Here is a 17,495-nt window from a genome sequence, read left to right on the forward strand (position 1 = left end):
GATGCGCTTAAATCGCAGCTCTTACATGCCCATGATAAAGCAAAGGCCAAAAATAAGCTGATTCCATCTTGCTCGACAGAAGCACAGGACCTCCTTCAATTTAGCCCCGGGCCTAAATCCAAATGTCTTCAGCAGGCTCTATCATGCCGAGCAACAACAACATTATGCTCTGACCTGCATGACGGCCCCTCAACATCTGCCTTAATAAATTTTGACCTGCTCACCCTGACGGAGTCAGCGAAGGACAAAGTCTTGGCCCCTCAGCAAGAGCTAAATTCCGGCTCGACACATTCATCTATGCCGGCCTTAGAATCCTCACCCTCTCCGGATAGAACAACACCCAACCAGCAAATGAGTCTCCAAAGAAACCTCTTCATAATATCTGATCCTACAGCAGACCCCCGGCAACCTCAGCCTCTATGGGAAGGTACTCCTTTAGTACAAGATACGACAGCGGATCTGATTGAAGACCCGATGGGCCGTATAAACAAAATTATCCAAATTCCAAATGACAATTCTACTAGAGATTCTGTCCATGCTGATCTAACTTCCATCTCCTCTAGCAGAATGAATATGCCGACCTTACAGCCAAACCTTCCTAATACGGTTACTACTTTGGGACGCCTACCCCTGTTGCCATCCTCCCAAAGGAAAATAACAGATTTCTTTGTATCTGCAACTCCCCCCACTAAAGAACCTTTCTTGCATCCGAATTGACTGCTAAATGGTCAGACTAGAAAATCCCCCCTGGCATTTTTATGTTGGAACATTGCAGGATGGAGGGGGGAAAATCAGATCCTGATTTTTTGAAGTTTATAAATTTATTTCAGATAATACTCCTGCAAGAAACTTGGGAAGAGGAGGCAATTGATATAAACGGCTACAATCTCATTTCTCTCCCAGCCTGCCCCTCCCTTAAAGGCGGACGCCCTAGTGGAGGCCTGTTGATCGCCATCTCTCTTAAATTGCAGGCCAAATTTACGCTTGTCCAGTCATTACCTCCTTATGCCATCACAGGCTTGATTTCCGGTGAAAAATTTGAATTACTAATTACAAATGTTTATCTCCCTCCGGGTGGTCTTTCAGCAGACCTACACCGCAAATGGGAAGCCTTGGAGGAGCACTTATTATATTGTTATTTTAAACATCCTAATATTCCCGCAGTAATGGGTGGCGATTTTAATGCCCGTACAGCTGCAAATTGGGAGATGATAAGTAAGGCCAAGTGGTGGGTCCCCCCTAGTTTTCAAAACTCGGCTTTAACCCCCCTGGCTCTGAGATTATCCAAAGATAACAGAGTGAATGAGGCGGGTGTCTTACTCTACCAAATGGCAATCCACCTAAATCTAGTTATTTTAAATGGCAGCTGCCCGCCTGATATCCCTGGAGACTTCACTCACCTGGGTTCATCCTCAAATAGTGTCCTTGATTATTTTTTCGTTTCCAAGGACCTATTCACAGATTTCTTTTATTTCAAAATAGAAAATGTACATTTGAGTGACCATCTCCCTTTAGTCGCTAAACTTTCTTTGGATTGGCTACCGGTTGAGAAAAGACACCCTACCCACATGGGACTAAATGCTGCGGGCCAAATAAGAGGAATAAAATGGTCAGTGACTCAGGCCCAAAAATACACGGCATTTTTCCAAAAAAAGAAAACCGAACCTCATATTGTCCTATTAGCAGATACACCCGACTACAATAAGACTCTGGACCTGTTCTCTCTACTCTCAACGGATTTTATGTCTTTTTTTACGGTTCCAGCCCACTTGGTTAATCGGGTGCAGCTCAAGGTTGGAGCTCCTTGGTTTAATTTGCAGTGCAAACAAGCTAGACTCCATCTTTGTTCTATATATAATGAGTATAAAACCTCTGGCGCCCTATCACTGCCCCCTAATTATTTACAAGCTAAAATTGCATATAAGCAGGCACAGAAAAGAGCCAAATGTGAATGGCAGCAAAATCGCTGGCAGGCTCTACTTGCAGCCTCCAGGTCTCGTAGCTCCCGTGAATTTTGGTGCCTGATAAACAGAAGATCAAAGAAATGCCCCCTGTCAGTTATCCCCGCCCCGATCTGGGAGCAATTTTTGAGGAAATATTTCTCGCAGACAGAGACCTCTACCTGCCATTCTGACGTTTCTTTCGAACACCTGCCCATTTGGCCCAAAACTGAACCTGATGAAATTCTAGATTTAATCTCGAAACTAAAAATAGGCAAAGCCCCCGGGCCTGACCTGATCCCGGCGGAGGCCATAAAGCTACATCCGGCCTGGTGGGCAAACATACTTGCCGCAACTTTTGATGCAATTAATGCTACTGGTCTCGTGCCCAGAACGTGGAAGGAGGCCATCATCATCCCAATACACAAAAAAGGCCCCCCTGATGATCCGGGAAACTATCGAAACATCAGTCTCCTGTCGATTATCGGGAAAATATACGCTCGTTTTCTGTTAACTAGACTGACCCAGTGGGCAGAGGAACTCCATCTCATCGGCCCAGAACAAGCTGGGTTTAGAGCTCACCATTCAACCACGGACCATGCAGTAATTTTATACCACTTAGCTCGGAAATACTCTTCTTCTGAGCGGGGCCAACTCTGTGCTGCCTTCATAGATTTGAAGGCCGCGTTCGACAGCATACCCAGAAAACTATTATGGGGAAAATTGGCCCATTGGGGCATTGATAGAAGGTTATTGTGGCTAATAACCCAACTCCACGATGGGACGACCGCCAGGGTGAGAATAACACCTACTGGTGACCTCACAAACTCCGTACCCATCAACAGAGGAGTTCGACAAGGGTGCATTTTAGCCCCTTATCTTTTCAATCTATTTATAAGCGACATGAGAACACCTCTAGCCGAGTCACAATTAGCTATCCACGCTCCTCGCCTTGCGGATTATCGCTGCCCCTTATTGCTGTATGCTGACGATGCTGTGATACTCTCGTTCTCTAGAATCGGTTTAAGGAGGGCACTTAAGATTTTTGCTTTGTACTGTAAATCTAACCTCCTTACCATAAATCAATCTAAATCGAAAGTGCTTATTTTTTCCAGAAGTCGGAAGTTGTACAAATGGATGTTGGATGGGAAACCTATCGAACAAGTTCAAAAATTTCAATACCTGGGAGTGCACTTTCAACACAACATGGGCTGGAAAGCGCATATTGCTTACCTCCAAAACAAGGCCAAAGCCCTTTCGAACGCATTACTGCGTTTCTTCTTTTCGGAAGGGGCTTTACATGTACCATCTGCCCTAAAGGTATTTAAAGCTAAAGTGGTGGCGACAATGGCTTATGCTGCCCCGTTATGGGGAGCATCAGTAAATCTGGCGCCCCTAGAAACAATTCAGAATCAATTTCTGAGACGCCTTTTGAAATTGCCCCAGTGCGTGAGCAATGCAGCTATTCGCCTTGAACTTAAAATTCCCTCGTTAGAAAACTCCTTATGGAAGCATATTTTCTGCTATTGGCTGTCCTTGTGGCATAGATTGCCCAATCACCATCTCATTCAATGTCTTTGGAGAGACGACTTTGTTAGTCCCTGGGCAAAAAAAATCCACTCCAAAATTATGTCCTACGGATTGTTCCCATCGGACCTATTGAAATTAGATCTTCCCTCAGCCAAAAGAACTATAATTCAAAAACTAGATAACTATGATTTCCATCAAAATATTATAACGGGAGGTGGAACATGTTCCCCGCTGAATCAAGGCATACAGCCCACGCATCAGATTCCATCGTACCTGTCTTTTCTTTCTGTCGCAGCCCACAGATTCGCCTTCACCAAAGCAAGATTTAATGTTTTCCCATCCAATGTCCTGGGGCACAGGTTTTCCAAAGGCCAAATCTCAGTTTTATGCACGTGTGACAACAAAACAATAGAATCCCTCTACCACATACTGTTCTGTTGCCCCCTGCATACGCCCGCTCGGACTAAAATCTTGTACCCCCTAATTCTGGAAATCACGGACAAACCGCTGGAGACCCAATTAACATACCTGCTGCAAGATGATGATACGACCAAAACATTACTTGTAGCAAGATATTTGATTTCAGTTCTCTCTTATAAAAAACAGCATAACTTACTTTACGACTACTGACACTAAGATACATCATTCAAGTAACCTTCTGAGCTGAGTAATGGAAAATGATGGCCTGCAATGCACTAACGTTTTAACCATAGCTAAAAAAAACCATAAAACTACTTGAAACGTTTTAAAAAAGTTGTACAATGTTCCTTGTATGAGGAACTAATTTTGCCTGATTGTTCTGATTCTTTTATGTTTTTAATTTGTCTGATTGTTTTTATGTATGTCGGTTTTATACTGTTTTATTCTTGGTTGCAGTACATTATGGGCCTATGGCCGAAATAAAGTTTATCTATCTATCTGCCCACCCTGAATCCCCTGTGCTGGCTCCTTGCCTCCTCTGATATTTTCTTGTCTTAACCTTAAAATTTCTCCATGCCTTGCCTCATATCCCATTATTGTATCCCTGCCCACAACCATTTCTCCTCTTAACATCTGCTCTGACTCCTCTGAGATGTCTTCTGAAGGCCTTATTGGCAGCTGCAACAGCCCTTTAGAAGTGTCTGAGATCACAGGGGCGAAGCAGCTTCTGACAACCCACTTGAACCTTCCCCAGGATCCAGCTCCTGACCCTCCTGTTCACCGCTCCACCAGCTCCAACCCTTCTTGAGGCACCAGTGCCACATTTCTCATCCCACAACTTTCATCCCCCTCAGGTCCTCTACCTGAAATGCCCTGATCTCTGAATCCACTCCTTTGGGATCCTCCCATAACAGCTCCATGGGACTCATGACAACATTGCCATGCATAATCTTACATACTTCTGTTGCCTCCTCCGTCAGCTGTTTCCCTAAGCTATGAAGCCCCAAGTGTTGCAATCTCCACTGCCTAGCAAGATGCTCCAACTTGTAGCCCTGTTGGCTCAGCACATGGCCATGCATATAGAGCCCATGGGTCCTCAGTTCCAGCCTTGACAGCTCCCAGCAATTATCCTGATGAACAGCAAAGTAGGAAGTCTAAATTGCTGCAGTGCTGCCAGTATCTATTGTGCTGGGTGAGCAGTTACTTAAGTCTTTTTTATTTCATTCCTCCCTGGGAGTAACAAGCGAGGTGGCCTTTATGGCTCACCCACAATAAATTATATCTTCCACCTGAGGCCATTTTTCCAATTCATTGAATGTTCCAGGTCACAGAGCTCCCATTCAGCTTTAATCAATAGGTAGCATCTTTTTCTACAATAAAATTAACACTGATACACAGATGCTGCATATCTTGGATGGGCTGAACGCCTCCAGTTTCTGTGAGATTCTCACGAGATGCATTGGATGCTGCAGATAACATGCATGTTCTGTTAAACTGGATCAAAAACTACCATTTGATTGCTGATGTTATAGGCAGTAAAATTATCTCATTGCTTGTGCTAAAGCATGGTGCAAATGTTATGCTACACCCTGCAGGTTAAGAACATAGCTTGATGTCATTTTATACAGCTCTGTATTGCATCACTTGGCTGTAAAGCGACTTCATCAAAGCTATTTCTGTGTTAGATGAAGCAGGAGGGAATACAGACTGGTGATTTTTGAACCTTGAAAACTTTAAACTCCTTCCATTCCGCTCAAAAGCAATAGTAAAAATATATGAAAACATAAAGCTCTTTCTAGGTGACTATTTTCACTGTTAGCTGGGAGCCCATTGCCTATTCTGGACTAAATGGGATGTGAAATGCAATTGGATTCTCAAGATTTTCAAAATGGAATTCCAAGAAGAACTCTATTTCTTTTCTTCAGCCAATTCAGAAAGCAGTGCTAAAAGCAGCTTTTTGTTTCCAATGCTATGATCATATTTTCCCATTATATAAGTCTGTGGAGCAGATTCCTCCTCCTTTTCACCTCAGCACAAACCTTGTCGCCATATGAGCTTTCAACTATATTTCTTCTCTGATCTGTACACTTACAGACACCTCAACCATCTCTGCAGATGTCTAGGGTGTCTATCTGAAGAGGTTAGCCTAAGATCCTGGCACACAATTCACCCGGCATCTGAGATGACTGTGTGTATACCAGAAACAGAAATGGCTGGGCAAAGGTGGGGGAGGGCAGCTAGGTTTACCCATTGTACCCATTCCCCCAAAAGCTGAAAAATTTCCTAACAAGCAAGTATCCAGAGGTTCTACCTGTGAGTCATTTCACAGATTAAGCTCATGGAGTGACCTACTCATTCCCAAGATTGGGGTATCTAATCTTGTGCCCTCCAGACGTCATTGGACTCTAGCTCCCATCATCCACTGCCAGCATGGTAAATGTTGAGGGATGATCCAGAATTGCAGTGCATTGGAAGGGGGACACCGCATTGCCTTCACAAAGGCAGCTTGCAGATGAGATGGGCCCACTGCTGCTACAAGCCAATTTGACCTAGGATGTTTGCACACACTATCATTTTGGGGCAATAGGAGAAGTAACTGTTGAGGACCTGCCTGAAAAGTGGCCTTTTGCACATCACAAAAAAGAAAAAAAATGTTACCAATTTGCATACTCTCATTTATCGCTCTAGAGAAATGACACTGTCTAGATAAATAACACTTAGAAACCATTACCATCATCTAAATCAGTGGTCAGCAAATTTTTTCAGCAGGGGGCTGGTCTACTGTCCCTCAAGACCTTGTGGGGGGTGGACTATATTTTGAAGGGGGGGATGAACAAATTCCTATGTCCCATAAATAACCCAGAGATGCATTTTAAATAAAAGCACACATTCTACTCATGCAAAAGCACCAGGGCCCCACAAATAACCCAGAGATGCATTTTAAATAAAAGGTCACATTCTACTCATGTAAAAACACGCTGATTCCCAGATCGTCCATGGGCCGGATTTAGAAGGCGATTGGGCCAGATCTTGCCCCCGGGCCTTAGGTTGCGTACCCGTGATTTAAATAGAAAAACAGTGCATCTCACCATAGTGCAGAAGACTGTGACCCCTGGTCAGTCTGTTCTCCAGCCGCTTAATTGTTGGTGGACTGATTCAAGGCTCCTGCTTCTTAGGGTTCTTTATCTTTCAACTGGACTTGAACCAGACACCTGACAGCCCTACAAAGGAAAGTACTATAAATCACATGGCCATTTCTCCATGCAGGCTGCTTGCAGGAGGATCTGTGGGAGGGGGGAGAGAGAGAGGGGGGGTGGCTGGCATGGTTGGAGCAAAAAGTTCGCATGCATAGCATTGTTAGTTGGGGGTGGAAGGTTAGGCTGTATGCCTGAGTCCCTTCTGATTCCTGGATCCCGCAAGGATTCCATTGCTGAAAGAGCCAGGCAAGTTTCTTGGTGAGTTAATAGCCCTAAGTACAGGGTTGTTAATATAAGAAAGGAAGCTGTTCTGTGCCATTGTGAACTGGTTAAAACACAACCCAAAATGCTAACTGCTCCATTCAAAATTCAGGGACTTGACAGAATTGAGCCAGAACTTCATAAATATTACTGAATATTTCATGATCTTTAATGCTCAAGGGAAGTGCATCCCTTTTGCTTGTTATATAATGTGTTCTGGGCCACTCAATTAGAAAGTAACAAAAAATGTGTGCACTGTGCCATGCAGTTCCAATTCATGTGTTTTACTTTCCCAAATGCCAAATATTTTGAGCCTGATTGGGAAGACTCACATTTTAGAAACACAGGCTCAGTGGTTCTCCCATAAGGGCAGACTTTCCACACTCAGCTTGGTTTCATTTCTTAGAAAATAAAAAAGCAGCAAGGCAGTGATCTTGTGCTTCACTTATGCGAAAAACTGAGTCAACAGAGCTATTAAGAAGTTTGGGCACTCTGTGACCCTCCTTGACATGCCTCGTTAACAGTACAATCTAACATGAAAAAATACCCCAAATCACCCTAATTCACCCCCTTTGGGCCAAAACACACCCCTAATTTATATAATGTCTTATCCTGTCCAGTCTCAAAACATTTTGAGTAAAGATTACTAAAACACATACCAGTCATTTCCCTAGTTTTTGTGTGCTAAATGTCCTCTATACAGGTCAGTAACTTTATGTATATTCTATATTTAGCTATGTTCTTAGCTCAACAAACATCTGTGTAGTTATATCCCAGGGTCCTGTGTTTATGAGCTTTAGATGTCCTTGATACCTCCTTGAAGATTGCTTTGTCCACCTGTTCCCTGCTGGTTAGAAAGCCTATGAGAAATTATTCACCTTTATTTGGTGTGTCCCCCACCCACCCTTCTCCTGTTGATTTAAAACACACACACACACACACACACACACACACACACACACACCAACACACACACTTCTGCTCTTCTCAGGAGCACCAAGTATATGTGTATTTGGATCATACTATCTATTATCAAGGCAGACCTAAAGACATTACTGGGGTATTTCTAATTATTGTTGTTGCATATCCACACCTATGAACACTGCTCTTCTATCAATAAGTATCCTTAGCATCTTACAAAAAGGGATTTAAATGCAATTATATGTATAGGTAGGGACGCGGAACCTGAGGACCTCTCAATCAGGGATGGTGAACCTGAGGATCTCTAGATGTCATTAAGACTACAACATCTGGAGGGTGACATGTTCCTCATCCCTGCTCTCAGCTGTATTGAACTTCAACTCCCATCAGCCCCAGGCATAGCTGCCAAGTATCCCCTTTTTTTCCTACCGTTTCCCGGCGGTCTCCCATATCGGTTATTATTCTGTTATTCTCCCTTAAATCTGCTCCTGCCGGCGGCCAATTTTCTGGTGCCGCTTTGCCCTTCTATGAGCACCAGAAAATGGCGGCGGCGCCGCCAGAAGTCGCTTCTACGCATGTCCGGAAACGCGTAGACGCAACTTCCGGTGGCGCTTTGCCCTTCAATTCAATACCTTTATTGGCATATATATAAAATATAAAAACAAGGACAAAACATATAAAACATATAGGTCATTAGTATAAATAGTAACTCTACATCGTACAGAAATAATGGTGAGCAGGAGGAGGAAGAGGCACACAAGGGATCCTCAGCTATCATTGTTGAAGGCTAGATGTATTGATTTTAATTACATAAATTCTGGACAAGTAGTGGGCCATAATTCTGGTAATTTCGGGGAAGTCATCCCTCAGCAAGAGCTGGACCACTGTTTCCTTGTTGGGGAGGGTTCCAGGTCTCATAAAGGATAAGAGGGGGCTAAAATTAAAAAAAAAAAGAAAGGGGACAGTCCAGAATCATGTGAGCCATAGAGTCTACCTCTTTCTGGCCACAAGGGCATAATCTATTCCAGTAGGGGATGCCTTTGAGTCTTCCGGATAGCACAGAGGATGGAAAAGCATTTAGGCGGGCCAACATAAATACTCTGCGATAAAAAGGAGATACCAGGTCATATATATAATTAGGTATCAATCCTTGGTGTGGCGGCAGCCCCAAGAAGGCAGGCGAGCATACTAGAGGTTGGGCAGGATGAAGTTTCTGGAGTTAAATATCAAGCAGTCTCTGCTTAATAAGAGTAAAGATATATGAGTCCTCATATGTCAAGAGGGAATCCACTGAGAAGCCTAGTTGTCTGAGTTTGTTGAAAATATTAGAGAACCATATACAGCTATAGTTGTCTTTCAGAAGATAGGATATCAAGCTATCTGGATCGGTATTAAAATGGATTTTTAACCAGTATTTAAAAGTAATGATCCAACCTCTTGTCTCAAGAAGGTGTTGGCCCAATTCTGCACAGATAGCCAAATATGGCACACATTTTGGTACTCCAAGGATTTGCCGAAAGAAGGATGATTGAACTCCTTCTACTTTGTTGTTAAAGCTGGATATCCATAAGGGGATCCCGTATAGAAGCTTTGCCCTTCTATGGGCACTAGAAAATGGCGGCGCCGGCACCGCAAGTCGCTTTTATGCGTTTCTGGTCATGCAACTTACGGTGTCACGTGGCTGCCGATCCCGGATTTTTCCGTCCAGGACTTGGCAGGTATGGGCAGCATGGTTGGTAGGCAATTGTAGTCTAACAACATCTGGAGAAGTGTTGCATTCTCATTCCAGCGTTCAGGAAATAAATTTACAATACTGTAAAACAAAACAAACAAATAAAAAACCAGCCGACCTTAAAAAAGCAGATCGTAAAATAACTAAAAACAGCAGCAGAGCTGGACATTAAATGCCTTTTAGAAATAAAAATGCTTTCTATTTCTGTCAGGAGGAGAGTGCCAGACAAATCTCCACAGAAAAGGCGGTGTGGTATACAAGAAGATCCAGGGAAACCAAGAAGGAGTACCGGTAATTTGTTTATATATATTTATAAAAAATTTTAAAGATAAAAGAACAAAAACAATCAATCCATTTCCTAATACAAAATCCAAATGCAAATTACACAAAAATGATGAGAAAAAATACAGGAAAATGCAGAAAAAATGCAGAAAAATACAATACAGTACAAAAAAGATACAATACAAAAAAGAAACACAACAAACCAAAAATCTTTTGTTACATAAAAATTCTTAGTATTAATCTAGTTATCGACTTCCCCCTTCCTCCTTCCACTGCGTTACATTGTAAAACTTTATTTTAGTAGTTTCTAACTCTAAATCCTTAACTCAGTTAACTTTAACTTAACCTTAATTCTAAACCTTTAAACTTATTTTATGAACTTATCCTTTATTTCATGACTTATTAACATTATTAATCTATACATCTCTAAATCTCAACATTTAACAATCTACATACAATCTCTCTATACCTTCTTCACCTCAATATTTACTATTTAACAATGCGTTTGTTCTTTAAATAAGCTTTAAATTTCTTCCAATCTTCTTCCACTGCTTCTTCCCTCTGATCTCGGAGTCTCCTGGTTAGCTCAGCCAGTTCCATATATTCTATGGTCTTCTTCTGCCACTCATCCACCGTTGGCATTTCTTCTTTTTTCCAATTCTTAGCTAATAAAATTCTTGCTGCTGTTGTAGCATACAAAAAGAAAGTAACATCTTTTCTAGGTAGTTCATCACTAACTATTCCAAGTAAAAAGGTTTCTGGTTTCTTAACAAACGTGTTTTTAAACACTTTTTTTTAGCTCATTATAAATCATTTCCCAGAAGTCCTTTACTTTGGGACAGGTCCACCACATGTGATAGAAGGTTCCTTCTTGTTTATTGCATTTCCAGCATTTATTGTCTTGTTTATGATAAATCGTAGCTAACTTTACCGGTGTAAGATACCATCTATACATCATTTTCATCATGTTTTCTCTTAATACGTTACACGCGGTAAAGGAGTACCGGTAATTTGTTGGTCGTTATGCCTCCATAATAAGACACACACCACACACAAACACACAAACACACACACAGTGAACATTTTGTGCAGGGGGGGGGATACTCCCTGTTCATCTCTAAAGGCATTATCTGTTGAAGTTACTAATGGTTCATTAGTTGTTAATAATAATCATTAAAATAATGATGATGATGATAAGTATAGTTGGAGATCTTAAAGCATCTCAAAGAACTAGTCTATTATCCCAGCTTCAGATTCCTGACAAAGCTTCTTTCATTATAATGTCAAATACATATATTCTGATGTAACCACCCATATATAATTGGGTATTTTTTATCTAAATCTAAATCTAAATATTCAAAAGGAAAAGTGAAGAAAACACCCTGAAGTTTTGAAATCCTCACACCCCTTGAGTGTACTGGAGGTTGCATTTACCTCCATCTACACTTCAGTGATTGTCATGCGAGGGAAAAAGAAAGTTAAATGGAAATGTCAAGCGCTGAGAACGTGAGGCAGCGAATGTATGATTGAGCTCGCAAAGAAAACACCCTCATAATAAACAAGCGAAGATCTATAGGGAGGGAAATTTTCCCCTGCACTTGAAATTTAACAGTCAACTGTCAACATCCTACACATAACTGTCAAGAAGAACCTCTAAATCTGTCCTTGTTTATGGCATGTGTTATGACAAGAGTTGAGAGTTTCTGAAAGAGCTATAATTGGCACCTAAACATCCAGCGTTTTGTCAACTGCGATCGTGTTTAGGGAAAGCTTTAATTTTGTTTCCTTCCTGGAAGAGTTGACAGAACTTTTATTTGCTCATTAGCATTTGCAAGTCATTTTTTCACCTCCTTAGTAACATTTTGCCCGTTGGAGACATAGGGACCTTTCAGTGTAAGCCAGGAACACATAAGGGAAGCCAATATTAATTCAGTTGCAGTAAGACCAGGGTGTTTATGAATGTTTTGATTACTGCAGACACTTCTCATTATCAGGGTGGTAAGAAATGACCTCTGGATAGCGCTTAGTATTTCTGCTATGCTATCGTAGGAGAACATGTGAGAATGTAGGAAATAACCCAGAAAATAGTCTTCCCCGCTTCAATCCTGAATATGCATGAAGCATAGCAAGATGAACAGAGTAAACGAGCACTTAAATAAAGACAATTATTTTCAGTAGTGTGTTTTCTGCATGGTGCAGTGATCAGAATATCAGGTTAGGATTTAGGAATCCTAGGTTCAAACCCTCACTCAGGGATGTTGTGAGGATCAAATGAGGATCGGGGAACCAGGCACACTTCCCTGAGTTTCTGGGGTGAAAGCTGGGCTTATAAATAAAATACTGTGTTAAATAACCACTCCCATTGACAACTGAGGCATACTGTAGTTCCACAGTTTCTGAGTTACTAATGAATTTGAGCACAACAGTGTCATTCAAATATATAGACTGACTGTTCCCTTAGGTCCCCCACTGTGATACTACAATGTCCAACTGTCTTGTGACCCCCTAACACCTCCCCCATAAAATGTGGCGATTAAAAAACAAACAAACAAATAATAAATAATTTTAAAATGAGTTTTTCTAGGAAAAAATACTGAGCGCTCCAATGGATACCCCACTGGTGCAAACCCCCCCCCCAACATCTATTTTAATAGTAAAGTTTAATGGAATGTTTGAATTCCAGGAAAGCAATTCCTCAGTTTGGGATTAGGATACGGAGGGATGTCATTGTCATTCTCCCTCTTTTCCGTCCAACCTACCATTTTTCTTAAGCTACTTGGCCCCAAAGCTGCAGATAAAAGCCTAACAGCAGAGTTTCCCAATGTATGTTGAAAGATCTGAATTTCGGTTCTCGTTCCCGGAGTAATCAAATCTCAATAATTTAAAGAAAGGCTGGATTTCTTACAATCATCCCATCTAGTTTAAATGAGGTGGAGGGGCTAGCAGCAGTTCCCCCCCTTCTCTCTCTGACATAGTGCCAAAGTCAGGGTGTGGGGTGGGGAGGAGTATCTCATTCAGTAGTTCTAATTATAGTAGAATCATCTATCTGTGTCAGCAATACAGACTCCAAGAAACAAGTTACCCGGAGATTAAAAGCAGCAGATCAATAAAAGCCAGATGGGTTTTCAGGAGTCTCCTACTACGGGAGCACAAAAAGTAGCAAAGCAGCAATTGTCATCAGCTACAGTGCTCAGCTAAAATTCCCCCAGCCCACAATGAAATACACAGCACTACTAATAACAAATGCCTATAGGGATTCCCTTCTTCTTCCTCGTCTTTTTTCCATCTACAATGCGCTGTCCAACCCTACCCAACCCCTCATCCCAAAGAGGCACACCAGCCTACCAAGGTGGGGCCTGCCCGTCACACTCCTATCAGCACAGTCACAAGGACCAGAAGGGCTAAGAGAGGTGGACTCTCCAGGTAGGAGAAAACCAGCAGCAACTGCCATCGGAACAGCAGGTGCCAGCATTGCCCTGGCCAATCAGTTTATGGCTGAAAACACTTTTGCAGCTCCTTCCTGGAGATAGGCAGCAACCAGACCTTCCTGTTCAATGTGGGAAGACTGGGGGATAGAGGGGCATAAGTGCCCCCCCCCACATGCATAATAATTAAAAACAACTGCATATGGCTAAAGAGAGGGGGCAGCAAATGCAGAGAGGGGAATTTTTTTTACAGAGTTAGAAATGGGTACCGCATTGTACAGCAGTTCGCTGGGAAGAGAAATCCAAGTTGTTGTTTTTGAAAGCTTGGCTTGCGGTTTCGAGCTCCTGTTCTTCTCTTTCAATTTGCTTAAGCAAGAATATTTGGGGCTAGGAGACAAAGCAGGGTAGATTGTCCACTTAGACACTCGCCTCCTTTTAAACAATGCAGGTCTGCAGTTCACATATTCTGCTTCTTGGAACCAGCAAGGATGCCAACTGAACATTTCCACCAATTGGCCCGCCCTACTTTGCAGGGGCCGTCTCCCGTAAACAACTCAATTTTTCCATTTTGAGGATGCTTGTCCCAATGCTGTTAGCGATCCTTGGCTAGAATGGCCATTCCTCAAAGTTCAGTTCCCTCTCCAGCATCTCTAGAAACTAAGTCTTTGAGGCTGTGTACACACACTATTACTTTAAAGCACATTCCCCCGCCCCCAAAGAATTCTGGGACTGTGGTTTCTTAAGGGTTGCTAGGAACTGTAACTTTGTGAAGGGTAACGTTCAGTGGCCAGAATTCTTTGAGGAGAAGGAGAAGAATATGTTTCAAATGTGCTTTGAAGCAACAGGGTGTACACAGCCTGAGCGAGGCAATTGCATTTCATCTCTAATGCACAAACAAGGAAATGCACATGCATGAATGTGAAGAACCCAACATGCCACATGGAGTGCACAATCTGCCAGGCCACATGGCGGTGATGCTTACTGTGATCTGTAGAAAACAGATTGTTGCACAGATAGCCTGTCCTGTTTTTGAAATGCTGACCACAGGGCAGTCTGTTCCCAAGAAAATAAAAACAGTTGACAGAGTAGAATCGGGCTGAGGGAAACATTTTTCCACCCAAAGGCTTGCATTCTTTTATGGGCAACTGGATTCCAGAAGCCATATTCCGGGGGGTGGGGGTGGGGTGGATTCTGAGGCAAAAGTTGGGTGGGGCCAAATGGGATCCTCTTTATTTATTTCCATTTATGAACTGCTTCCCATAAGACATCTTGAAGAAACTTAACTATATATATAAAACAATCAACAATGAAAATAGTAACAGGAATTGCTGATACAAAAACAACGCTGTATACAAAAACAGAACAGCAGGGGAAACAACCTCTGCGTTTCAAGCTGCCACCGACTACATCGCCCGAGGCTAAGGAGGAGGAAGCTGACAGGCTGTCGGAAGTCAGAAGGCAGGCAGGTGGGGCAGGCTGCTGGCAGACTACAGCTGGTGGGGCAGAGCCCCATTCACCTAAATAGATTGACACCCACTGAGCTTTACTGCTTAGTTTGGAGAGTTGTTTCTTCTTTGTTCAGCCTTCTGTTTATGAGGGGCCTCTGACTCCATTCCCAACCCCCCTCAAAAATATATCCCATACACTCAGATCTTGGGCTAAACACTCACCTAACCCCAAGCCTCGCCAGCCAGGTGGCCTACTTTACAGAGGGCAGTCCTCTGCTTAAAAGGCTACTGGTCCAAGTACAGTTTAAAGACAAAGGAGATCAGTGATCTTGAAGTTTATTCGCTGATAGTTAGCCTCTGTACAGCAGACTGAGCAAGCATATGTGTCATGGATTTAGGCACAGAGCATCATGGGAACTGCAGAGATTCATGGGACTTTGGCCATCGAGAGGGAGAATGGCCTGGGAAAGTAAACTTCTGAACCTTAAGAGAAAGATTTCTGACTCCTTTGATCCCGTGTAACCTTGCAGCTGTGAAATCTCCCATTCCTGTGCGATAAGAAATTAGGGAGGAAACTCTGTCCGGTGTGCTCTGAGAACTGAAGGCGTTAATTGCCCTGCAGGTTGATTAATGGGTAAACACAAGACATCTGTGTAGCCTCTATTTGATTGACAAGACTAACGGTTGTAGGTCCTTTGATTGGATTATTCAAACCTCAACTCTAACGTAGATTGGATAATGATCCATAAGCCCACGTGGAACACCTTAAGAGTTCTGGGGATTTAAGTCTGTTAGAGATGAGCTTCTTTGGTTCCTTTTGTCTTGCAAAATGGCCCAGCAAGGTACTGCTGTCCTGTTCGTCTTCAAAGAGCCCGAGAGAGACTGAGGTCTGCTGTTGGCTCTTGACTGCAATTTGCCGGGATGGAGAGATGCAGTCTTGGATCAATCTTATTCTAAGTTTGTACTTGTAAGTTAGCTATTCCTTTCTTGTTTTATCTTTGTATTCCCTTTATTTGAGAACTGTTGCATGTTACTTTGTTTATGCTATTTTATAATAAATAGTTAAGAGATTTCTTGTGGATTTTGGTCCTTTCTGGTCGCATTGCTAAACCCAGTCCTAGGCTGCTTTGCCCTCTACCAGGCGGAACGTGTATTCTTTGTCCCGGAGGTCTGTAAGGGGACCCTCCCGGGTGGTGGCAGCGATACCGGTTTAAAGAAGTGCTTTTGAAACCCCGTTCGAGCCATAGAGGTACAGCCAGACCCTTCCCCGGGTAATAGAGCAGCCCAGCAGCCTCCGGAGGGAGAGTGGGCAGTGCTAAGGGGAAAGAGGTTGAGGGTACTGACGGGCACGAACATCACAATATGGGTCTAGGTTCCCCCCCACTATGGTGAGATATGTTGCATTTCTTTGTTAATTAGAACAATTATTTCACAATTTTCATCTATAGCCTGTGAATTAGCATATGCCAATTTCATGCAAACCTCCTCCGTCCTCTTTTGTGATGTGTTTCCACTTAGTGGGATGGGGCACTGGACTTCAGCAGACAGTGACCCATCTAATCCAGCAGCCTGTTATAACAGTGGCCAACCAAATGCAAGCAGGGTTTGAACCAATAGCACTTTCCCCTCCTGTGGTTTCCAGCAACTAGTTTTCAGAAGCATTGTTGCTTCCACCTGTGGAGGCAGAGCATAGCCCTTGTGCCCAGTAGTCCTATCCTCCATGAATTTCCTAATCCTTTTCTAAAGTCATCTGCTATAGGTTGGTGACCATCACTGCCTCCTGTGGAGGCACCAAATGCATGTCTAAAAGTGTGTCCAGGGTCTGGAAACATTGAAGGCTTCTGCTACAGGACAAATGGAGGGTAGCGCTGACATGCTGAGATTCAAGGCTAGGAGCATAGGAACATATTCATCTAACCCTGGAGGTCTTATGCTTTATGGAAGAATTTAGCAATTATTTATTGACACACACTCCTCTGGGTCCCCCAGTTTCTGTCCATTAAAATTGGTAGCCTAGCTTTGCTCAACTAAATACTTCCTGGCAGGAACGTGAAACAATACAAAATTGTGTTCCACCTATTCTTTCTCATTCTGATTATGAAGGTACTCTTTTTCACCTTGGAAGATAGGGAATAATACCCAGGCTGAATGAAGGGCAGTGTATGGTTTAAAAAAGTGTACAGTGGTACCTCTACTTACGAATGACTCGACTTACAAATGTTTCTACTTACGAATGGAGCTCCATCCGCCATCTTGGATGCGGTTTAGATTTTTTCTACTTACGAATTTTTACATAGGGTTGTTTTTTACATAGGGTTGCTTCGACTTACGAATTTTTT

General features: G+C 42.7%; 1 long non-coding RNA gene across 2 annotated transcripts in view; it reads right to left on the reverse strand.

Moving 5' to 3' along the window:
* LOC118092001 (uncharacterized) overlaps window positions 1-17,495 on the reverse strand; it is a 46,299-nt gene that overhangs the window by 2,185 nt on the left and 26,619 nt on the right. Inside the window, exon 3 of one of the 2 annotated variants that reach the window (XR_009558388.1) lies at window positions 7,004-7,111. The exons of the other annotated variant lie outside the window; for it this stretch is intronic. This is a non-coding gene — a long non-coding RNA (uncharacterized LOC118092001). Of the gene's footprint in view, window positions 1-7,003; window positions 7,112-17,495 lie in introns of those variants that run through there. 2 annotated transcript variants of the gene reach the window in all.

This window comes from Zootoca vivipara, chromosome 12 (genome assembly GCF_963506605.1).
Source record: "Zootoca vivipara chromosome 12, rZooViv1.1, whole genome shotgun sequence".
Taxonomy (NCBI): Eukaryota; Metazoa; Chordata; class Lepidosauria; order Squamata; family Lacertidae; genus Zootoca; species Zootoca vivipara.